This window comes from Octodon degus, unplaced genomic scaffold (genome assembly GCF_000260255.1).
Source record: "Octodon degus isolate 3935 unplaced genomic scaffold, OctDeg1.0 scaffold00014, whole genome shotgun sequence".
NCBI lineage: Eukaryota > Metazoa > Chordata > Mammalia > Rodentia > Octodontidae > Octodon > Octodon degus.
Window position 1 is genome coordinate 14846199 of NW_004524590.1, and position 26394 is coordinate 14872592.

Here is a 26394-nt window from a genome sequence, read left to right on the forward strand (position 1 = left end):
AAACTCACAGTGATCCTCCTGTCTCAGCCTCCACAGTACAGGGATTACAGTAATGTGCCACCACGCCCAGTCTTTGTGGCCAGCTCAGAGTACCCAGGGAGGGACCAGCACGACATACAGTTCAAGAGGTTGAACCTGGGAAGAGGGCCATTTATTAATGAGACCTCATTAATAGTTCATCAACACTCCACCCAAATACATTCCACTTGTCATGCTAACCAGATAGATCAGACAATATACATTAGTCAAATCTCAACAAATGTAAAAGATTTACAATCATACAAAGCAGGCTTTTTATGTAAAACACATTTGATTTGTATGTAAAATACAGAATACGATTTTAGATCATATGAAACCAATGTAGAGGTCACTAACAAAGAATATGAGAAATATCTCCCAACACTGGAAAATTAAATAACATACAGGTAGTCTTAGGTCAATGAGAAAACACTAACCTAAGTTAGAAAATATTTGGAACTGAAAAAAATATTTGGTTAGAAGCAGATGAAAATAGTGTTTAGAATGATATTGATTTCATTAAATGCTTACATTAGCAAGGAAAACATGTTTTAAGTCAATAACTCTAATAGAAACCAGAATGTGAATAAGATAATAAACCCAAACCAAGGAAAGAGAACGAAATAATAAGAAATTGCATAAAACAGCAAATTTGAGAACAAAGACATTAAAGAAATGTGAAGAAACAAAAAGAGGTTATTTGATAATATAAAGAAAATTGATGGAGCCGGGGAGATGGCTCAGTGGAATAAGCGCTTCCCTGGCAAACGCAAGGGCCTGAGTTCAATCCCTGGTTCTGCCAAAAAGGAAAAAAAAAAAAAAAGAAAGAAAGAAGGAAAAGTGAAATTCCAAGTACTAGAAATGCAGCATAAGATGCTGGCTATCAACATCATGAATACTAAGCAGAAAGGGATAATAACTCATCACTTTAAGCAAGTTTACACACAAATATGAAAACTTAAATGAAATGTCACTTTCCTAGGTCAGACCCCTATCAAAGGAGTCAAACATTTAATCTTTTTCTTAGTAGACACATAATTTTCATTTCACAGTACTGCCACCACTTTCTAGGACATAGCTGGCACAGTCAAATCTCTACACTTTGTGAAGCTTGTCATGTATTCTATTTTATATTAAATTGCTCTAAAAAGTTTATAAGAGAAAATTAACCCAAAGTGCCATCTTGATATAGTCCCTTGTACCTGTCATATTTCTTTGTAAGTCATTCTACTTCTGAAAATGTTTCTGTTTTTATCTAAATACATAATTATTTCACATTAGAAATAGACTTGCAAATTCCTGGAATTTATAAAAAAATTAATTTTCCTTTTTTAGAGGCTTACTTATTCAAGGTTAATTTATGTGCTCTTGTATTTGCTTTTGATTCAGTTATTGCATTTATCCAATGTTTTTGGCTTTTTCAGGCCTGCTTTTTGGTAGAATACAAAAGTTTTACATAATTGTTCTCTCTCTTTCTTATTTCTTTCTTTCTTTTTTTTCTTATTTTCAGTATGGGGATTGAATTCAGAACGCTGTGTTTGCCAGCCAAGCTCTTATTCTACTGAGCTATCTACCCAGGCTTGTTCTTCTCTACATGTGTAGAAATTCATTGGCTTACATGTGATCTCATACATACTTGTCATGTAGTACCTATAGATGAACAGCAATGTAGATTAGGTGTTACAAACCTTGCACATTCCTAGAAGAGTCCAATAATTCATAGCTCAGATGAAGAACTGATACTGTACTTGTCCACTTATTGCCAGAATAGAAAATTAGTAGGAGTTAAATATATGGATCAGCATGTACTTTACATTTTTGAAAGCAATTGCTTGAATTTTATTTCATAATATACTATTACTATGTTGATCAAATTTGACCTTCCATGATCAACATTACATCAATAGTATTTTACAAAATAAATATTAGGTAAATATTTTGATAATTTAGTGTCCTTTCCACATTTATTATGCATGAGTATGCATAATGTGTTCATATGACATTCCTTTTATGATAAGAGATACAAATGATTATTATATTATTACTAAGCATGAAGTATTAAAGATAATTGGTGCAGAGGAATGATACCATACAACGCTGCACTATTATTTCACAAGCTACAGCAAAACAGTGAGGCTCTTGCAATTTATCATTTGCTACCCATAATATAATTTAATAATAAATTGCCTTACTGGCAAAATCCTTAAGGAAGCATTTCCTGGTGGGTGTAGCTGCACAAACTTGTAAGCCCACCACTCTGGAATCCTGATGCAGCGAGATCCTGAATTTGAACTCAGCCTGGGCAAATTAGCAAGACCCTGTCACCAAATTTTTAAAAAAGAGGGCTGCTAGTGATGGAGCTTAATTTGAAGATCATGGATTCTGTCCTAAGTAAGTTAAAACACAGAAGAAACTAACAACAAAAATACTATTTTATTATTACTATTCAGCAGATCTTTTGACCTATATTTTGTCATTTTTAGTTAGTCTTAAGATACCCAGGGGGCTGGAGAGATGGCTCAGTGGTCTAAAGCACCTACTTAGAACAAGCTTGGCAAGGCATCAGGGACTGCGGTTCAATCCCCCAGCACCACATGCCAGCCAGCCCCGCCCCCTGGTGGGCTGAGCTGGCCACACACACACACACATCTCTCTCTCTCTCTCTCTCTCTCTCTCTCTCTCTCTCTCTCTCTCTCTCTCTCTCTCAAATAAATAAAAATTAAAAAAAATTAAAAAAAAAAAGATACCCAGGAACAAACACTTTGAGGACTGACAGTGACTTACTTATATTATAAGTGGGTGTCTGCCAACATTAGTTTTACAAAAGAACCAAAGTACTTAAATTGGGAGCATTAGTCTGCTCTTTTAAGTAAGTGTGACAAAGTGACTAATCTGAATGAGAGACTACTCTTGCTGAAGGGTGAAAAATCAAGAGTGATGTTATTCTCCCATAGTCCCTCTTTGCATTTATCTTCTTAGAAATTAAAATAATCAAAACAGCCTGATTAGAAAGTGTCTGTCCTGCCAGTACATCACTTTTCTAAAGGAGAAAAACAGCAGATATCTTGGGCAGACTCTAATTTCTCTACAGGGCAGCAGAGTCATTTTTTGTGTGTGCTTTTACTACAGGGAAGAAGCCTTTCTCTGCAGGAACATAGTTCTCTTTGTGGAAAGGTTAGTCTGGCTTGAATCAGGTCATTCAGGGAGACCTCAGACAATGCTAGCTGACCTATCTCCATGCAGAGGTCACTGCATTAGTTAGCCTGCTGTCCCTAAGGCTTCCAGCAGAGTGACAGTTCTGTTGAAAGGGGCTCTTGAGAGTAAAGGTGACTACTTGCATAGAGGCTTAGCATGAAATCGCTGCTGAGTTGAGTCACTGAAATGACAGCGTCAATAGATTTGAGAACTCTAGATCCATCATGCTTACAAAGGAATAAATGGCTGTCCAGAGTTTGGGTGGGGAGTGTCTTCAAAGAATGGGGAGATTTCTAGAGGTCACTTTGTTTAGCAATGTCCATTTCCCTGTCATCATGAACATGTAGGGACCTGAATCATCCACAGGATGGTGAGGAAAAAGAGAGAGAACTCCCTGAATAGGTGGCTGGTACAGAACTCCTCTGGCTCAGCAAAACCTTAGCCATATGTGTGCTGGTTGGGCACTTTAGTTCATCATTTTATTTTTAACAGAAAGCAACATAGTCTTCGAAGTAAAGTCAAAATCAGCACATAACTACAAATTAGATTTACACTCATGTTTCTACATTACACTATGATATTTTCTCATAATATTATCAATCTTATACTTCCTACTAGGCAATATATTTGCATTTCTTTCAAGTTAAAAGCAACTTTTCTTTCTTTTTCTTTTTCTTTTTTTTTTTTTTTTTTTTTTTTTTGGTGGAACTGGGGATTGAACTCAGGCCCTTGCACTTGCCAGAGACGCGCTTATTTCACTGAGCCATCTTCCCGGCCCTGAAAGCAGTTTTTCTTAAGAATTTCCAGAAGGATAACTTAAATAAGTGTTCAGGTTCCTTGAAATTTAAACATAGAAAAGCAGTTGATGCATTAATGAGAAATTACTAATCTCCTTGTTTATAGATGCTCATCAGTTTTGGAAAGTAAAAAGTAAAGCTATAATGATTCCATGTTGTCTGTAAAATTGATAGTAAACTCTCACTGAGCAATATCTGACCTGAGTGAAGATATTATGAATTGGGCATTCATCTGCTCATTGCTAATGAGAATGAAACTGAGACCCCACGTTTGTTTGCCACCTGGAAAACCCAGGAGTTGAGGTCCAGCCACTGATGTAAGGAAAAGGGTTTGTGTAGATAATAAGAATCCAAAGATGTTTGGTTATTGCCCAGAAAGTCTGTCTTGTTTAGAGGTTTAAGGTGAAAACTTAAACCTTATGTAGAGAGTGGTTTTGGGAAATATAAAAGAGGCAAACACCAGGGTAATTTTAAATTAAATGAAGCAACAATTTGGAGTGTCTTCTACAGTTAATTATTACCATAAAAAAGGTGCTTTCCCCCAGAAAACTTAGAAATATCACAATGAGCTGTTTTTTCTCTGGAAGGCCAATGGTGTTAACAGGCAGGATAAATCCCCAAATTAGTGATTTACTAAAAGTCAGCTAAGAGAAAATGAAGCTATAGGGAATTCTGTTTTAATTCAGTGAGAAGAGTGTGAATTTTTCTTTAAAAAATATTTTAGAAGAGGCTATTAAAGTTGCAAACTTATACAACCTTTAACCACAACTACAAAAATTATAAGAATTATAAAAATTGGAAAATTTTACTGTAAAATACATATAAAGAAAATTTCACAGTAGCATGATTTATATTGGCAAATACTGAAAAAAAACCTGAGCATCTTTTTGCAAAAAATATATAAAATAATTTGTGATAAATCTAATTCTATAATATTACAAAAGAATAAATTTCACTGGGCAATCTGATAACCAAATAGGAGATTCCTAAAAAAAGAAGTTACAGTGAAATATATATATACATCTGCCTAAGCAGGCACTTTAATCTGCTGAGCTATCTGGCCAGCCAAATAATTATTAATTTTCTAATGTTGTTTTGAAAATCTGTAACATATATATTGTTTTACAGTAGACTGTTTCTGTCTTTGTATCTGCTATTGGTCTTTGTTTTTTTTTAAAAAATAATTTTATTGGGCTGGTGAGATGGCTCAGTGGTCTAAAGCACCTACTTAGAACAAGCTTAGCAGAGCACAGGGACCGTGGTTCGATCCCCCAGCACCACATGCCAGCCAGCCCCGCCCCCTAGTGGGCTGAGCTGGCCACACACACACACTAAATAAATAAATAAATTTAAAAAATAAAAAAAAATAATTTTATTGAAAAACAAATAGCAATGAGACAATTTCAAAACAGATTACTAGCACAGATTCAATAATTAATATATTGCATATTGTTGTCTTAGTATTCATTGTACAAAATGCACACATGCTATCCAGTCCACAAACACTATTAGAACACATCTTTCTATTCACTGAATTACAAGAAAGTAGCTTTATATCTATCCTAACCATTTTGAATATACAGATACAAAATGGTCATTCATGTGTATTCCCTTTTTTTGTTTAGTTTTGTCAGACAAGTTTATTCCACTATCACTTAAATGTTATAAGTGTGTGAATTCAACAAAATACTCCAATATAGTCCAGTACTCCACAATAGTAGTGGAATTTCCATAAGATTGGCAATGTCAGAAGTTGTTGACTTGAGCCTTTTTACAGCTCAGCATATTAATATGACTGAGCTTGCTATACTTTGTTTTTATAATTTTCTGCTGGATCGTTAAGACCAAGATAAAGCAAAACCTATATAACAAGAAATGTAACTTTTGTATCTGATATGGTCAGTCAAATCCCCTCAGGATTTATCATAAAACCTTGTACTGCAGTTTGTAGATCCTTTTTCAGTGTCAGCCATGTGGATGAGTCATGGCTATTACTTGATCAATTTGCTAATGTTCACTGTATGTGACTCTCCTTAGGCATACTCTACATCATCAATCACTTTCCTCTGTGGCCCCATAATTTCCTTGATCAGAAAATTTGAGACACAACTGAGTTATAGGATGCTGCAGTATAGGTTCTCCTATGTCCTGAGTCTCCACTGACCTTGAAAGTCTAGGGCCAAAATGTTAGCTGTCCTTGCAGCCCTTCTTTTTCTCTAATTTTTGGTCTGTAAACTTAAGTTGTTAACCCTCCAGAAGAGAAACTTATTATTATTACCCTACAACATAGGTGGTTGAGCTTAACCTCTCTGTCTGAATATCAAACATCTTATATATAACATGCAACAGGTATTTTCCATCAAGTATTGATATATTAAACTTTGAGTCCCTATAGAATATGAAGAAAAAAATTAAAATTAAAAAATAAACTATTTTAAAAAGAGGAATAAACAATTACACATTTTTGCACAGAAATTTAGAAATCTAACCATATACAGCATGTAGCAGGACAGTCCTGTGACATTTTTTTCTCGTTTCTTTTCATTTATTACCCTTTTTTTAAGCAATCATTTACTTGAGAGACAGATTGGTACTACTTGGTATTGTTTTTATTCTTCAAAATAAAGTAAAGAAAAACATGTTCAATCTAGTACATACTGACACATTCTAATGAACACACAAAGTTATCCACCACAATGGTACATGTAGTTATATCTTTAATTTTATATGATATTTGGGGGTGCACTATACACCCTTAACTACTCTCAGGGTTAAGGTTCTGTTAATGATCAAAATTTATTAATATTTTATCCTAAAAGTTTTTGAATATATTTGACTAGTACTCACAAATCCCATACAGCTAGATAATACATTATAGATTTCATACTTACTAAACAGGTTTTCAGTCTGTATTAGATATTTAGCAAGTTCAAATTCATTTAATATAAAGTAAAAGTTTGCAACACTGTAAGCTTAATGGCCTAAGTTGTTCGATAATGACAACAAGCTTGTCTTCTGGATGGTTAACAACCTAAGTTTGCAGAACAAAATTAGAAAAATAGGAGGGCTGCAAGGAAAGCCAACATTTTGGCCCTAGCCTTCAAAGGTCAACTAAGACTCTGACAAATGAAAACTTGTACTGTAATGTCATGGAACTCGGTAGTGTCCCAAATTTTCTGATCAAGGAGATTATGGGGACAAAGAGGAAAGTGATCAATGATGTAGAGTGTGCCTAAGGAGAGTCACATGGAGAGAAAACATTCTCTCAGGCTTTCACAGAAAGTACATTGGCCAAGCAACTGCTGTGACTCATCCACATGGCTGACACTGATGAGGTACAGGATCTCAGGATAAATCCTGAGGGGATTTCACTGACCTTGTCAATCCAAAAGCTACAACTCTTGTTGCATAGGTCCTGCTTTACCTTGGTCTTAACCATCCAGTAGAAAAGTATGAAAACGAAATATAAGAAGTAAAGCCGTGCTGTTATGTTGAGGTGTGGGGGACTCAGGTCAACAATTTCTAACATTGCCAGTGAAGCAGAAGACCCAATACTATTATGGGCTACTGGACTATTTTAGAATATTTTGCTGAGTTAACACACCTATAATATTCAAATAATGGAACTTAACAAAAAAGGCTATGCAGATGAATGTGCATTTTGTATCTGTATATTCAAAGTAGTTAGGATAGATATATAGTTACATTCTGCTAATGAATAGAATGATTTGTTCTAATGGTGTTTGTAAATAGGATATCAAGTCTGCATCTTGAACAGCAATTAACCACTAAGAAGAATGTATGCAGTGTGTTAATTATTGAAACTGTAGTACTGATTTGATTTGAAACTGTCTCATTGCTATTTGTTTATCAATAAAATTATGGCAAAAAAAGTTTGCAACACTGGATTTCTATCCTAATGTACATAAAATATCCTAGAGAATATTATAGTACTGTAATTCTGAGATTCTAATCAGAAATCTGGGGTAGAGTCTAGGAATCCATATTTTGTAAGGTATCTTTGTGCACATGCTGTAAGGTGTTCAGAAACAATCTTTCAGGATCAGTTGATATAATGTTGGCCCATTTCCAGGATAGTGGAGAGAGAAGTTCTTTGGACATTATTCTTTTTGTCAAATAGTTTATTTTTCTATAGTTTACTACTCGACCAGCCCAACCATTCTGAGTACTGTCCATAGATATTTGAAACCAATCTGATAGGGAAGTTTACCTGGCAGCATTATATTCTCAGAGAAATGTAGGTCCTCCTGTTATCTGTCCTGCTAATTTGGCTTTTTTGTCTTTTGGATGCTGCTTTGTCTTATATTTAAATGTCTACCCAAACATTCATAGGTGGGCTTTTTTTTTAGAGATGTGTGATACTGAGATCTAGGTTTGATTCATGGTGCCATTCCTATGATTAAGACTGCCCTATTCTGAGTATAAGTGCCACCTGCCCTGTAGGTCGGTGGCCTGGATACAGTATAGGGGACAGAAGGAAGGTTACTGCTTATTGCTTATTGCTTATTGCTTGTCATTCATTGTTGTTGCTGCTTGTGACTTCACGATTTTGTTGCCTTTTACTTGCCCTGAACTATTTCTCTTCTGTGATGCGCTTCTGCCATGCCACCCCACCTTGGACCTAGCCAACTGCGGACTGAAAGCTCTACAAAGTGTGACCTAAATAAATCTTTCTTCTTTACCGTTGAGCATCAAGTAATTTGTCTCAACTAAAAGCAAAGATACTAAGCCTAAATAGCCTGTTTCCTCTAACCACCAAACAAAAAAGCCTCCTATGATACCTAAAGCTACTAGGAATAGGGAAAGACATGAAAGTGACTTCAACTTTTTGTCTTCCCCACTTATCACCCTCATTCACTTACTCAAGTTTTATACCCAAATTTTATAGTTTCTGGTATCTGGTATCCACTAATGCATACTGTTTCGTGATTGTGATTTTTCAGTTACAATGAACCAAGTCCGTTCTGCTTCAGTCCCTGCAAGTACCCATACAGTTCCAATTAAAATAAGCCTAAATTTCTTAGCAAGGTAGAAGATGCAACTGCTCTCTAATTATGGTGGGAGTAGGGGCAAGGACTATTTCGGTCACCAGTGTGAGTAACTAGAAAAGAATTAGTACTTAAGTCCAGCCTCTTACTTGTTGCAGACGGCTGAATCCTGGCAGAGAAGAGATCTGCTACTGCTCTTCAGGGAGTCCTATTATGTTGGGGTGAGTGGTTATGTGGCTGGTTGCATGAAGTTAAATCCCTTGGTGCAGCATTCATTCTACGCAGAAAAAAAAAAAAAAGAAGCAGGATAAATATCTGTCTCACTAATGAAAAGTAATCTATATGGTGCCACATGTCTGCTTTGAGTACCTTCAAAGCTGACCCGCTAGCCTGCCTAATTTATCATTCCTGGGAAGAACGCTTGTAGCTGGAAACAAAAATAACCTATTCTTAGACTCTACAAGCAGTTCTTTTGCAGTTGTTTGGCAAGAGTGTTGTTGATACAATTTTTAGTCTTTTCTTCAGAAAATGAATAGCAATAATCTAAAGATAGAAAACATAAAACTTCAAAGGTTTTTCAATTATCCCAGAGAAATGATCACTCTTTTCCAAGAATAACAAAACTACAGTATATGGTATTATTTTCTGAAAAATTAGTGAGAAAGACCGAGATATTAGATTATAAAACTATCAAGCATTCAAGGAACAAAACTTACCTACTTCATGCCTGACAGAATAAAAAAAAATTGATTAGAAATCATGAAGCCTGGACAAGTGCTTATTTTATTGAACCATCTCCCCAGCCCTCAGCATTAATTCATTAAGAAATGAGAAGAATTTATCTACAGCTAAATAGTGTGAACAATAAATTAATGATGTATGAAATGTGCACAGGAAGCCTGCACAAGCATGAGTGTGTTTTAAATTCATGTTCCCAGAGTCAAGTTCTCATGACTCTAGCCTTTGATAAACACTGGTTTTATTGGTGCTGGTTTTGTTCCTCAAATTTTGTCCTGAGTCTATCTTCTTTCACTGAGCATAGCACAGTAGAGCTTTGTTCGTGCTGCTGTGTGTAATCTATTAGCCTCTTTCACTGGATGGCGCTTTAGTATATGTATTTATGAACATTTGTTCACCTCCTTAACAAAAAGTATTTACATTTCCTTCTGCTGAATGTGAATAAATGCTATAAAGATGGGCTTATGTGTTATTGTATGAACATAGTTCTTAATTTCTTTTGGGTGAATACCTGACAGGGGGTTGCTCGGTTGTATGGTGAATGTGAATTCAAATTTATGCAAATTCTTCCCTGGAGTAGCTATATGATATTATTCTAATCCTTGGTGCATGAAAATTCTAGTTGCTCTACATTCTCACCAGCACTTGAATACGCATACTTGCTTCTTTTGTTTTAGCCATTATAGTCATATTGTTTAGTTGTGACCTATTGTCATTTTAATTTACATTTCCTTAATGTGTGATGATGTTGAACATATTTTCATGGCTTATTTCTCATCTGTATATTTTCTTTGCTGCAATGTTTGTTCAAATTATTTGACCATAATTCTGAAACTTTCTTTATATTAGTTCATTTTAATACTCATAACATTTCAATAAAGTAGGATTTATCACATCCTATTGTAAATGACAAATCTGCCTCTCAGTTTAGCCTTCAAACATATTTACCAGATATCTAGTATCAGAGCTGCACTGAAAGGCCAGACTTATCTAACTAGAAAACTCAAACTAATATCTACCATTCTCCTTGCCCAAAGGTCTACATGTGACCTTCTAAGATTTAAAAATCTCTTTGTTTCTATTTGTCTCTAGTAAAATGGTGGGTTGTGGGTTAAAGGAAACAGTTTTTAATATGGGATCAGCTTTTTCCTAGTCTTCAGCATCCTTCAGAAGGAGTTCAGTCTTATTCATGTTTAATGAAAAGGCACAAAACATATTCAGTTTGACATCAGGAAACACATTTTCTAGAAACACTGCAGGAGCTTTATAAGACATCAGGTAGGTACATTTTTGAGTTGCCTACATTGCTGGATTATGGATGTTATTACCTTTGTTGTTCTACTGAATCTGAAGAACTATGTATTTCCTGGTTGTTGCTCCATAACAACAACAACAACAACAACAAAACTCATTATGGTGTATTTATGACAGTTATTCTGTCTGCAGCCCAAGCTTGAACTTTGTTTTTTCTTTCTTTTTTTTTTAATGCATTTGGTTTTTGTAGGGTCTCACTACTCAACTCATACTTGTGGTAATCCTCCTGCTTTCAGCCTCACCAGCACCGGGATTACACACATGCACCACTATGCCCAGACTCTGGCCAGCTCAACCCACCTTGGCGGCAGAGCTGGCACAGCTTGTGGTGCCCAGGATCGAACTGTGGTCCCTGTGCTTGCCTAAGCTTGCCTAAGGAGGCACTTTAATCTGCTGAGCTATTTCTCCTGCCCCAACATTTCTATGCAGAAAATAAAGCCAATGAGAACAGCCACATGGATTATTACTGACTAAAGCTGAAGTGTGTGACCTACTTGTAACAGCATATTAGTTAATGACATGCATGCTAAAAAATTACCTACATTGAACTGTCACGGGATTGTGTTAACTGAATGAACTAATATCTTCAAAAAGTAATACTCACAACCCATGAAATAAGTATCATTATCTCAATTTTACATGTGAGGAAAGTGAAATTAAATAAACAATATTACCCAGATAGTAACTGAGGAAAATGAGATTAACACTAAACCGGGCTGATGACAAAGTTATAGTTTTCATCCTTCTAGTGAACTTCTCATTTTAATAACGTTAGACTACTGCAAACATCTGATGATGTTTCCAATTATTTCTTGAGTTCTTTGCACTGAAGAAAAAGCTTATTTTTTCCCTTAAATTGGTTATATATAGTGAATAGCATTATTTTGTAAAAGAAAACCAACAACAGCCTAACACTTAAAATTCTATTAATGTCAATAAAATGTCCTTCATATGTATATGTGATTAGTGACATCTACTAAATACCACTTTTCCTCCTTCCTAAATATAATTCACTCCTTAAAATTTTTTTCTTTACTTTTTTCTCCCTTCCCATGCTGTCCCCTCTCTTCCTTTACCCTTCCTTCTATCTTTCCCCTCTTTTCCTGTCCTTTATATCAAGATAAGAAATGTTCAGCATGACAATTCCAAATATATTGAATTTGAATTGTTTTACACATTGCTGATATAAGGCATTTTGGCTTTGAAGCATTTTTCTCTCAATCTGCTCCCCCCACCCAAAGACAACAGCAGATATATTTTTTCTCCTCAATCTCTTTATTTTTTGTGTTTCATTATTTGATATGATACCTGGCAAAGCTTAGTTTTGATGTATAATTTAGGAGAATAACTATTTTTAGTTCCTCCAACATTCTATAGGTATTGATGGAAAGTACTTTTCATTTCTTTCCCCAAAAGTAATGAAAAAGTTATGGAAAAACAAAATTAAAATAATAGTTTACACTCCAAGTAATTATTTTATGTGAAAGAAGTAACCTACTAGTAATTACATCATTAGAAACCTAATGATGTAATTCAAATACATTCCGACAATGCTCTCATGTTGAAAAAAATCATACGAAAATTCCTCTGATATAGAATATCACTAAACAAAATGAAGGGAATTCAACAATGGTGTTATGTTGCATGTTGCTGCTTTTAAACTAGTTGTTCATATTACCAGATATAAACATGTAAAATTGGTCAAAAAAAGAAGAGAAAAAAATTAAGCATGAACTCAAATCCAGTCATAAACACTTAAAAATATAAAATAAAAAAATTCATCTGGTTATGGTATTTGGAAGTGTCCCTTCATGGTATTAGTGGCATTGGAAATGCAGGAAGAAATTTCCTTACTGCTTGCATGCTGTGTCTTGCACATGGTACCTGTGCCCTGCTAGGACACAGCACAAAGACCCTCGCTACTTGCTGAGCATGTGAAGACACAATTGTTTTGGAGCCTCTGGAGCCAAACAACATCGATTTTGAACAAAATAACATTTATTTTGTTATAGCAGCAGAACATGGAGTATGGCAGAAAACAAATTATCTTCAGACTAAAAACAAAAAAAAAATGGATTTTGCTATTTAGAAAGAAAAGTTTCTGGTATTTTCTTTGTTTTATGTTTTTATAATTACCTTGAATCTGTTGATTAAAAGCTTTACCATCAGATATCCAAGGAAGTACTTTAAGAATATGTTATTTAGAGATTATGACTACTAAGTGACTGGCTGCTTGTAATGTGAAAATAAAACATAAAACAGGGTAAAGGGAATGAGAATTCAAATAAAAGCTAAGCAATTTGTCAAACAATTATGAGTAGCTTTAGGGTATTATTTAACATTTAGTATTGCATGATTTAGTCACTGTGATTATTGAATAAGTTGAGATGATGCATTGGAGCTTCAGAATATTAATAATCTTGCATTTTAAAAATACAGTATAATTTTTGAAATACTTCTAAAGACCTTTAAAAATGTAATAGCTGGAAAATATAATATGAGCTAATGAGGTAAGTATGGTGATTAACCTTTTCTGTCAACTTCACTGGCTTGAGAGCTGCTGAGAGGATTAGTAAGGCATGATTTTGAGTGCGTTGGGTGGTTTGAGGTGAGATGATAGAACTGTATCGTCACCAGCTCTTCCTCTCTGGGGTTTTCCTATTTATTCTGCTTTCTAGCTGACACAGGTAACTCATTTCTCTCCTTCACATTTCTCTGCCACTCATGTTCTTGCTCTAAAGCCAGTTGACCATTGACTGAAACTTCTAAAGTTGTAAACCAAAGCAAACCTGTCCTCTAAGTTGCAAGTGTCAAGCTTTTTGGCCTAGAAACGGGAAAGCTGCAAAGAACTTTCAAGGCTATTTGATGACGTATAAAAGAGAAGGCATATTAGTGGGAAATACTCAATATAAAAATTTAAATGAAGAGAATAAAAAGAACGAGTACACATGTAATCTCAATCACACATCTTCACTGGCTAATGGTTCAGCAAATGTGTATTGCTTGAAGTATTTCCAGTTGCATGTTTCTTCAGTCATTTTGTCGTACTGAATAAATATATCTCCTACTCCAAAGAAATTAGTTTACTTCCAAATAGAAAGTAGAAAACATTTATATTTAATAACTATTTCCTACACTGTGATATTTTCTCCTGCAGTTAAACTCATATCCTCTTTTCTTGTCTCCATCTATATATCTTAGTCAAAATGAAATTGCACTTGAAATTATGGCTTCTTTCCTAGTAAGTCTTAGAATTTATTTGCTTCTGTAATTATTTGTGCTTATGAAAGAGATATACTGGGATTTCTGGTTTCTGCAGACAGCCCACGAGAAACTTCATTTATTCCTCTTCTGTAGACTCCATGCAGACAGAAGACTGTAGCTCCTGTCCTGATACACAAGGTGAGAATGGCAGAGACAGAATCAGCAGAACTGTGTCAACCTGCTCATGGAGAGATTCAATGTTCAGGTCATCAGACAAGATGCATCAGCCCATATGCCTCCTGATACATAGAGACTAGATAACCTTCCTTTGTATTATATTGTCAGAAATTGATGGAGAATGTCATTATGAAGTACATCGCTCTAGTGAATGATCTTCTGAACATGGTCAACAAAGAATAGCATGATTTCTATGTTAAATATTAATTCAATCTAAACAATACCTATTATTTGAATGTAATGACTTTTTTAATTTAAAAAGTGACTCAAACTTTCTTGTCAGAATTTCAAGCAGCTGAAAATCTGTGTTAATACTTTGATATGGCATTAAAGTTTTAGGGAAACAGCATAGCTTAGCATTTCTTTCTTTGGGAAACTACCATTTCCCCAGTTCCTCAGTAATTTTATTGATTCATGTGGTTTATGTAGAGACATCAATCCCCCTGGCCCAGGAAATAAGCATAATAATCATATTTGGTCAATGTTTGGATTGCTAATCTTTCTTCACAAAAATGCTGTTTGAAAATGGCTAAATAAATCCAGATAGGCCCAATGTAATCATTTTCATATGTTTTTCGAGATCTTTGGTTTGAACTAGTATTTCATGTCACCATGTACTGGGAACCTCTTAAACATAAGGTAATACTGACATGAAAAGAAAAATATGAAATGTTAGTAACATTTGCCCTGGACTCCATAATACCTGAAGTAAGATTTATGTCCAGATATTTTCATATGAGCGATCAGTGGTTTATTTTATAATTTTTATCACTTACTTCAAGTTCCTCAGGCTTTAACTTAATAAAATATCATGACTATGATAAATCATAAACACTATATTTAGCTAATAGATAAGTTATTTGATTTTTAAATAATTTTATTGAGAAACAAATATCAGTGAGACAGTCTTACAATCGATTACTGGCACATTTACAGTAATTAATACATTGCATATTGTTGTCTTAGTGGTTATTCATTGTACAAGATGCAGACATGATATCCTGCTTCAAACAGTATTATAACAAACCTCTCTATTCACTGAATCAAGAGAGTGGAGCTGCATTTCTATCCTATTTTGAGTATGCAGACACAAAAGGGTCATTCATTTCTGTCCAACTTTTTTGATAGTTTTGTCAGAGATGCGCATTCCATTGTCATTTAAATATTGTAGGTGTTTGAATTCAGCAGAATCTCCCAATAGAGTCCAGTAGTCCATAATAGTAGTGAGTTTTCTGTAAAACAGGCAAAGTCCAAAGTTGTTGACTTGAGCTTTGTACAGCTCCGCATATTAATGTGGCTTCACTTTTTATACTTCATTTTCATACTTTTCTGCTGGTGGTTAAGACCAACATAAAGCAAAACCTATATACCAAGAAATGTAACTTTTGTGTAGATAAGTTATTTGTTCAAGAAAGATGTATTTGCAAAATTATAATTTTCCAATTTTTATTGAAGAAAATATTATTTTGTATTTTGAGCCAGACACCTCATTACCCCTCTCCTATGTTTGATTTCTTTTTTTTTTCCCATAATTTTATTGAGAAACAAATAGCAATGAGACAGTTTCAAATCTGATTAGTAGGACAGTTTCAATAATTAATACATTGCATATTGTTGTCTTAGTGGTTATTCATTGTACAAGATGCAGACATGATATCCTATTTACAAACACTATGAGAAAAAAATCTTTCTATTCATTGAATTAAGAGAATGTAGCTGTATATCTATCCTGAATATTTTGAATATCCAGATACAAAATGGTTGTTCATTTGTACCCCGTTTTTCATTTACAGAAGTTTTTTTTTTTTTTTTTTTTTCTCCAATACCTTCAGGGCACTTTTGGGGCTGTATTGTGTTGTGGGGATTGAACTCCAGCAGCCTGAGGCTGACAGCTTTGTGGAAGCAGCCACTTAAAGGCCTGAGCTAGGGCCAGGCCCCCCATGTTTGATTTCATTGGTTGAATAGGAACTAATATTCGTCCATTATATTATGTTGTCTTGAAATAATTTAACAAGTAATTTGATATAAAGTGAAAATAAAATATTTTCTAATCGCGTAATTGAAAAGGTTTCTAAAATAATATCTTCATGATGACATAAGAAGGATCATATCTTTTATTTAATATTTAGAATTTGGGGAAAGAGGCTGAGGGAATAATCAATGCCTAAATTTCAAATTAATTGTATGTAGAACAAAATGCATAAATCTCTGGAGAAATAAATTCTTTAAACTCTAGCAGCACAAATAATTCCTCCAGTGACAAAAATAAGTACACATAAGTCAATTGATATAAGAAAAACTTTCTGAAATAAAATTTAAGGGGTAAAATCATTTCCCCAGAAGAATATATTCTCCCATGTTTAAAAAAAATGTGGTCCAATATTTTCTAATACTACATATGGATAAAATCTTAAAATTGATTACATAATTTAAGCAGCCAGATTTTTAAAAATAGGGAAAGCACTGCAAATAGAAGGATCCTCAGTTGAGATTGTGATAAAGAAAAGAAACGGGGATGTCTTTAATGTCCTTGTATTATGATGTCTATATTTGCTCAACATAACAATGTAACCTTATTTGAAAATGGAGCACTTGCTGATGTCCTTAGTGAAAGATCTGGACAAATATTTACAATGGGATTCTTCTTTTCTTATTGGAATTTTAATCTGAGTCTCATGTTCATTTTTGAAAAGAGCAGGATGCCTAGAAAGGCATAGTAAGGCAATATTGTATTAATGTTGTGCATTTTCCTGTGAGAGCCCAAGGAAACCGACATACAGCTCCTCTCTGCAATGGTGGCATCCTCATCCCTCCCACCCCGATCTGTTTAAAAGATGACATTTTGATACACTGACAGAAGAGGGCACTTTCAAACTACAAATCTTTTACAGCAGCAGTTGGCAAACATTTCCTTAAAGGATTGGTGAATACTTTAATTTTTTTAATCCAAAACACAAAATTCAGAACAGCATGCATGGGATTGCATATAGTTCTTTACAAAATAACTATTTAAAAATGCAAAAAAGTATTCTTAGGCCATAATCCTCTTTTTAAGAAAAGTTGCTGTGATATTTGAATATAGATCTTACCCTACCACCTCCTAATACCCACTGTCTGAAATGCACAGGGAAAGCAATTTGTGTGTGTACAGACGTACTGTGAGAAGAAACACGGATGATAATCCCTCTAACCACAAAAGTTGAGGATGAAGAGCCTATATTTTCTTTCTTTGTTTGTAATTTATTTTTATCATTATTCCATAAGAAATTCCATGTAACAGTTATTTACAAATGTAAATAGGTATTGTAATAATCTAAGGATGATTAAATTCATGAAAACCTATACGTAGAGTATATACACATATTTAGCTATTTTGGAAAAAGTATTTGAGCATGCATAAATTTTGTTATCCACCAGTTATGTGTTTACCTGAAAGAAGTGCTTCTTAAACTAATCCTGCTAACACATGAAGTGATAACTATGTAGATAAATAGATAGATAGACCAATAATTTTTAAAGAAAGTATAAAAGTGCAGTGTAAATAAATCTTTACAAAATATTCCTTTCAGTGATATCCAAAATAGGGCTAAATAAAATATGTTCTATTTCATTTACTCTTACAAGATCTTATACAAGAAAATTTAGTTATTTTTCTTGTGACCAACACAGAATTGTAATTCATGAAAGTGCATACTCATTCTAATTATTCAAATTGATTTTAGATTTACTAACAAGAATAACACCAACTTTACATCATATCTAGGACCTTTTCAGTTTTATATCATAGATAAAAAGCAAACTACTTTGAAGATACCAGTAGACATAAAGAAAAACTGAGCTTTTATTAAAAAAAAAAGCATTAATGACTGGTTTAGCTGTTGAGCAGTTTGCCAGTATAATAATAAGATGCTAATTTGAAAGAGAAACAGTGATCTTTTCAGTTCAGCAATTTCCATTTTATATATTCTACATATTATTTCAAAATGAAAATTCAAATGTTTATCAACTTTTATTTCATAAAATAAAAATATTAATGCTACATTTTGTTATATATTTTATTATAACTTTGCAAAAGGAAAGTTATGATTTTACAAGTCATATTTCCAAAAATTAGAATGGATACATGATCATGTTCTTGGAATCATAAACAAATATTTAAAATTGCACAACACAAATATTATGGCATCTATTTTTTTACTTGATTTTGAAGAAATGTAAAATAAATCATGGGTTTCTTGACAGTATATCTAGGCTTACCTCTTCTACTTGCAGAAGAAAACAAGGAAAACCATAGAATGTGACTTTCTCATATTCCCTTGACTTCTGAGCCTCACATCTGAAATTAAATACAAGGTCATTGGAAGCTCAGTCATAGTATGCTGACATCAGAGGAGGAGGATGTAAGAGAAGCAAGGGAGGAAGGGAGGAATTAAGAAAGAAAGGAAAGTAGGAGAGAATAAAAGAAAGAAATAAAAAAGGAGAGAGAGAGAGAGAGAGAGAGAGAGAGAGAGAGAGAAACATTTAAAATAAAATAAAACCTAACTGGATCAAGCTGTATGGAAATACAGTTGCTTAAAAATAAACTTTCTGCCTGGTATGTGCAAGGTTGTGAGTTCGATCCCTGGTACCACCAAAAAATTAAATAAAATAAAAATTTCACACTGTAACTCACACACAGTTTTGAATAGAAACGCTCACAGTTAAAGTCTGAACGTTAAGTATTTTGTGGAGGACTTAGTCTGCGGTACATGACCAAATGCTTTTCAAGTAGCGACTTTTTCTGTAGAAACAGAGAACTCCATTCTGCACAGAGTGCTCTTAAGGAATAAGTACTGCTTGTACGTGTCTCTGTGTTACTACTAAAAAAATTTAAAAGTGGAACCGGGTTTGAATATCCAAAGTGGTGGAGCAGTGACTGCAACATCTCAACTCCTCCTGACAAAGCCTGGAGGGGAATCAAAGGGAGAGGAAATTGTCTGGAAACGAAGAGGAAATGGACAAAGGCGACAACAGAAGTTTAAGTACTCTTTGAAAAACCACATTTCTGAGGAGAGAGGAAGATCCCTGTGCCAACAGTACAACTGAGGCTGGATGGCCACCAGCTGGAAAACAGGGTAGGGCAGAACTCTGGCTCGTGGAGAACTGGAGAATCCCAGGTCTGCCCTGCGGCTGAGAGAATCAGTGGCCACTGGAACAATTAGAAAAAATGTCTGACACTGCCTCCAAACTGGCCTTCCACAGTCAAAAGTGGGTGTGTGGCCTCCCTGCACTGACCACTGCCACAGGAGCTGCAGGTCATCCTCCCAAGGAGGGGCAGAGTGCTCTAAGCTGGACCCCAGAGTAGTTCCTTAGCTGCAAGTCATGTTGTGCACTGGCACGTTGCCATAGTGGAAGAGGAAAGGACAGCCCTGGGAGACAGCCAGCAGTTGGACAGGAGCGTAAAGAGCACCTTGCTGAGGGGCTGGAGCTATTGAACATGGACTCAGCTCCTGCAGCGAGAGGCCGGGTTCAGCTGAGTTTCACAGGACTGGAGCCGCACATTGACACCTCGCCCCACTCTCACTGTAAATGTGTGTCTGCATGCAGCACCATCCTGGGAGCAGAGCGCAGCCTGAGAAGTCCAGCATGAACAGATACATACTGGCTTGTGCTTGGCTCATTAATCCCAGGCTGAGGAAAAGAGCCATGCATTTAAAAAAAGAAAAAGAAAGCTTGCCTTTTGATTTAATTTTTCTGCTCTTGCTATTTTCCACCTTCTGTTCATTACTCCCCTATTTTTATTTCAGTATTTTGTTCTTCCAATAGTTTCCATAGCCCTCCTACCTTTCTCCCAGATTTTCTCATTGTATATCTTTTCTTTTGTCTTATTGTCTCTCAAATTTCTTTTCTCTTTCCTCTTTCTCTTTTTGTTTCCCTTTATCTTTTTCTTTAATATTTATACCAGTCATAGAATCATTTCTCATCCCCATTTCTTACTACCAATTATGCCCTCAATTTTCCATGCTTTCAACATCTAATTATGTAGCACACATCATGAAGATATTTTGATGCCCCCATTCCTCCTTCCCACACCATATAGCAGAAGATTAAAAACAACAACAACAACAACAACTTTTCTTTTCACCCTTTTCTGGGATTAACCAGTCCCCAGCACTCTATGCTTCAGAAAAGTGCGTCTTAAAATTACTGTGTGATGATGTATTTCACCATTAGGGGAGACATAGGCACTGAATTCTGTGTTATTTTAACTGACTCAGAAAGCAATAGCACTTGAATAAATCTGTGTCCCAGATCCACCAGCCTGCCCAGGGAGAGGGACAGAAAGAGTTTCCAACTGAAGACTCTAGATTGGATCAGGTATACCAAGAGTGCCTGCAACCTAGCTGAAGGAAGTCCTGGGCCTGAGCTAGCTTTAGTATTCTAGTAGAAGGATCAGAGGAGTTATTGGGGTGTGAGCGCTCAGGCTCTCTGGTAAATAAACTACTTGAGAAACAGTTAGTTTTCTGGGCTTCTACAACAAAACCAAGTTGTTTCGATGACACAAATGCATTGCCTTACAACTTTGTAGATTAGAAGCTTGACATCAAGGTGATGGCAGGCTTATTATCCTAGTACTAGCGGAAGCTGAGGTAGATAGTAGGGTCACAGTCCAGACCCACCTGGTCCACATAGAGAAGACCTTGATTCTAAAACAAGGAGGAGAAGGAAAAGGAGATTATCAGGAGGGGAATAAGGTGAAAGGAGAGGGGCGACCATGAAGACAACGAGGACGTAGGCTGGAGGTGTAGCTCAGAGGTAGTGCCCCACTTCTCCACCCCTGGAACACACACAGATGTGGACATAGTCTATTGCTTTTGAAGGGTCTCACACCTTGACTCTGGTGGTTTTATGGAAATCTTAGGAATTCCTCAGCTTTCAGAGAAATCCCAACCTTTTGATTTTTTACATAGAGTTATCTTTATGTATGTGTCTGTCTGTGTCTATATTCCTACCCTTTATAAGAATATCAGGCATATGAGATAAGACAATCACCCTACTTTTCTATGATATCCTATCTATATTCAATGACTCTACTGTCAAATAAGGTTACATTTAAGATAATGGAATTTAGTAATTCAGCATATTATTTTTTGGGAAAGTGTGTTGACATAGCTCTACTGATAATACTTAATATAGTATTAAAATCCACTTTCCTTTTTTTAATGTATTTTATTGCAGAGTCTTAACAGGGTCTCACTACATAGATCCGACCTATAGTCATCCTCCTAAGTCTGTTTGACACTGAAAAAGATTGAAATAACTATTTATATTTCTGTGCAAACAGTTAATTAAACACATGGCAGTCATTATTTTATTGAAAACTTAAACCTGCTAAACAAAAAACATGAGCTTTGCCTCTTCCCCCAAGGTTAATAAATGCAATCTTGTTCTTTGGTATACTAACTTCACTAACTATTGCTTAGAAGAAGAAAGTACTCTAAATTTCAGTGAGCTAATATGATTTATGCTTCTTACCTAGATCCTAATATAAACGTTACTGACCTGGTTGCTTCTTATGACCACCCCTTCCTAAGCAATGGCTCATCTCCCATCTCTAATTTACCATATAACCAAGTGTCATTGTATTATTTTTCTAGGGTTGCCATAAAATTACCACATATTTGGTAAAATAAAATAAATTCATTATGCTATAGTGCCAGAGAACATAAATCTGAAATCAAAGTGTTATTGAAGAATTATTTTTTATTTTAATTAATTAATTAATTAATTTTAGTTTTTGCTCTACCAGGGATTAAACTCAGGATCTTGTGCTTGCCAGGCAAGCGCTTATTCTACTTAACTATCCTCTAAGCCCAAGAAGAATTTATTTGTGCTTCTTTCTTGCCTATGATTGCTACTGGAAAGCGTCTTATTCCTAGGCTGTGGTCACCTTCTAACCTGCACCTTCATCTTCATATGGCCTCTCTTGTGGCTCTGTGTAGGTTATCCCTTCATTTTGATTATAGTTGATGATATACTTTGCATCAGTTTTAGGATCAACCCTTATCCAGTGCAATCTCATTTGGAGACACTTACTTAAAATACACAAGGAAAGACCCCTAATCCAATTTAAGTCACATTCTGAGCCTCTGTAACTACAACCTAACCCACTAAGTCATCATGAAAAAGAGGAGACACATAGATCAATAGATAGATAATGTTCTCACAATCTATTTGTCAGAAATATTCAAAATCACCACATTGCTTAGAAATGATGTACCCTCTGGTTTCACAGATGCTCACATAAGAAGTTCTGATGTATTATTGATACTACATCTGAAAATTTGGTGATCAACTATGCTTAGCTGCTTTCCTGCTAAGATTAGAGTCTTTGTAATAGGATAGCTATACTGTCAGTGTCCTGATTCTATAGGCAGCATGCTAGGAGTTAGACATAAGAGAAGTTAAAGTAGTTATAAGAATATGACAGAGGAAGAGTAGGAAGCTGCATGCTAGGGAGGTGTGCAGAGTATCACATCAAAGTTGAAGTCCTAGGGAACATGCAAAACAAAAACACTGTGGAATGGTCCTTGGAAATGTCCTCTAATTGGTTGTCACATTCGAAACTCTCATCTCTATGCCTTTAGATATGGTAATTGCCACTTGAGGCTCTGGTTCATTTATTATTTGTTAGAATCGCCCTTGAAATTTTCTTGTTCTGACACTCTCACTGACTGGATGATTCTTGTTGCTTACTATATACCATAATTTTGGGCCGGGAAGATGGCTCAGTGGAATAAGTGCTTCCTTGGCAAGCGCAAGGGCCTGAGTTCAATCCCTGGTTCCGCAAAAATAAACAAAATATATACCATAATTTTATATTACCATTGGTCATCTTACATTAATCTCTATATAATGTGCATTAAAAAATAAAAATCATACTGTAGTGTTGATATAGATATCATATATTTTAGCCTGTAAGATTATTTTGGTAATTACATATCCAAGATTGTACTCAATAGTATTACTGACGGGTGTTTTACTTTGCAATAGCACAAATAAAAGGAACAACATGCTCATAATTCTGTGCTTATGAAAACCCCTGGGATTATTTATACATGGTGACCAATGAAGTTTGGTACAAATAAATTGCTCCAGTGATTAATTAGCAAAATATCTTGGCAGAACCAGTAATCCTCCAGGCCTTGCCCACAAACTCAATTCACATAAGCTCTAAATATAACTAATTAATAGGTAGCAAAATAATTCATATCTGAGAAGATAACCAGAAAAATGAATTCTAAAGAATTTAAAGATAATTGAAATGTGTTCATTTTACACTCTCCAGCCCTGCTCAATATATAATCCTCCATTAATTTGTTCCCAATAACTTAATACATATAACATTTAAGTACTTCTTAAACATCAGCAAGTATTAATATTAAAATTTTACAAATAAAAAACTGAGGCCACAAGAAAGAACTTAATCTTATTTCAAATTATTTACTTTTTATTCAGTGTGGTACTGACATTGATTTTTATAACACAAATTGCTGCTTAAGGCTTAAAAGTCATTTCTGAAAGTAAACAATGAAATAAAAATTAATGAAAATAAAACTAATGTGAGATTTTCAACACGACACTTTCACAAAAAGATAGACCAACTAAAATAAAGACCTATAAAGAAATGCTGAAGCTGAACCACATTCTTGAACTATGGACTTAATAGATATATACAGAGTATTCCACACTCCTACAGAAAATACATTGTATTCAACAGCACACCAATAGTTTTTCCAAAATAGTCACATACCAGTCCATCAAACTCACATGACTAAATATAAAATAATTAAAATTGTCCCAAGCATAGTCTCTGACCACTGTGCATTGAAAACAGAAATGATTGATAGAAGAAATTTTGGAAAAGGCAAAACTTCCTAGAAACCCAACAACACACCCTTAATTAGCCAATGATTCACAGAAGAAGTGAAAAAGTACTTTAAAATTTGATGACTCAATTTTGAAAAATGATGCTCCAATTACCAAAACCATTGGAAAACTATGGAGCAATTCTAAAAGGAAAATTTGTCACAATGAATGATTTCATAAGAAAACAGAGGAAGCTCTGCTAAATAACCTTATGAAATATTGTAGGATACTTGAGGAATAGCAAAGAAGCCCCATACCAAGATAAGGAGGGAAACTGTAAAGGTGAGAATGAAAATTAATGAAATTGTTACTTATAAAAACTAAAAGTAAAGAATTAAAGAGACAATTCTTTTAAATGATAAATAAAATGGATAAGTCCTGAGACTCAGAAAAAGTGGGAAAATACATCAATGCAAGTAGAAATGAACAATGTAAAATCACAACAAACACTGTTGAAAGCAAGCAAGAAGCAACTACTTAGAAAATAATAAATTCCAACAAATTAGAAAGTTTTGAACATGGGGCCAACCAGATACCTCAGAAGTCTAAAGCACCTGCTTAGGCAACCTTAGGTAGGCTCAGGAGACTGTGGTTCAAGCCCCAACAAGATATGTTGAACCAATCCCTCCCCCAGGCTGGCTGAGGCTACAAAAAACAAAAGAGAAACTTTTGAACAAATGGACAGATTCTCTGATGCACACAAACCACAAAACTAAACCCTAGAAGATAATTTCATTTAACAGCTCACTAATATGTAATGTAATTCTCACAGTAATAAAGAATCTACCAACTAATAAAAGTCCGTGATCTGATGGATTCATTGCTGACATCTACAAAACCATGAAGTTATATCACTAATATTCCTCAAGTATTTTAAAAATATCAAAAGTGCCAAATTAATTTATGAAAATCAGAATCACCATCATACCATAAATAAAGACTAAATTAAGCAGAAAAATATAGGCTAGTCTCCTGAATAAACTTATATGCAAAAACCCTAAATAACATATTAGCAAACAGAATACAGCAAATTATCAAAAAGGTCATACATAGTGATTATCATCATAATTACATATGTTTCTATTCATACATTCAAGGATGGTTCAACATGCATAAATCAGCATATGTAATACAACTCATAAACTACAGCATCAAAAACCATATGAACATATCTCTAGATTGAGAAAAGTCTTTCAACAAAACCCAAAACCCCTTCCTGATAAGAAAAATATCCCTGAAGAAAATAGGCATGGAGGGCTGGGGAGATGGCTCAGTAGAATAAGCACTTCCCTGGCAAGTGTAATTGCCCAAGTTCAATCCCCGGTTCCTCACAAAAAAAAAAAAAAAAAAAAAAAAAAAAAAAAAAATATGCATAGAAGGATCATGCAAGAATATGATAAAAATTATTTATGACAAAACAATTGTGAATCTCATAGAAATAGGGAAAAACTGGAAGCATTCCCTCTAAAATAAGGAACAAGGAAAGGATGTCCACTGTCATCTCTTCTGTTCTACTTAGTACTTGAAACATTAGCCAGAGCAATCAGGGAAGAGAAAGAAATAGAGGAGATAGCTAAGGAAAAGAAAGAACTAAATTTTTCATTTGTAAATGATATTATACTCTATATAGAAGACACAGAGAATTCCATCAAAAACTCTAAGAATTTTTAATCAAATTTAGCATTGTAGCAAAAATACAAGATCAACACAAAAAATGATCAGCATTTGTGTACATCAATAGTGAGTTGAAGGAAAAGGAAAATATGAAAACAGCATTATACATAGTGGCTTCCAGAAGAATGAAATTCTGAGAAATTAACCTAACCAAGGAAGTGAAGAGCCTCCATAAAGAAAACTACAGTACTCAGAGAAGCAATTAAAAGGGTTGGGGAGATGGCTCAGTGGAATGATTGCTTCCCTGGCAAGCACAAGGACCTGAGTTCAATCCCAGATTCTAAAAAAAAAAAAAAAAA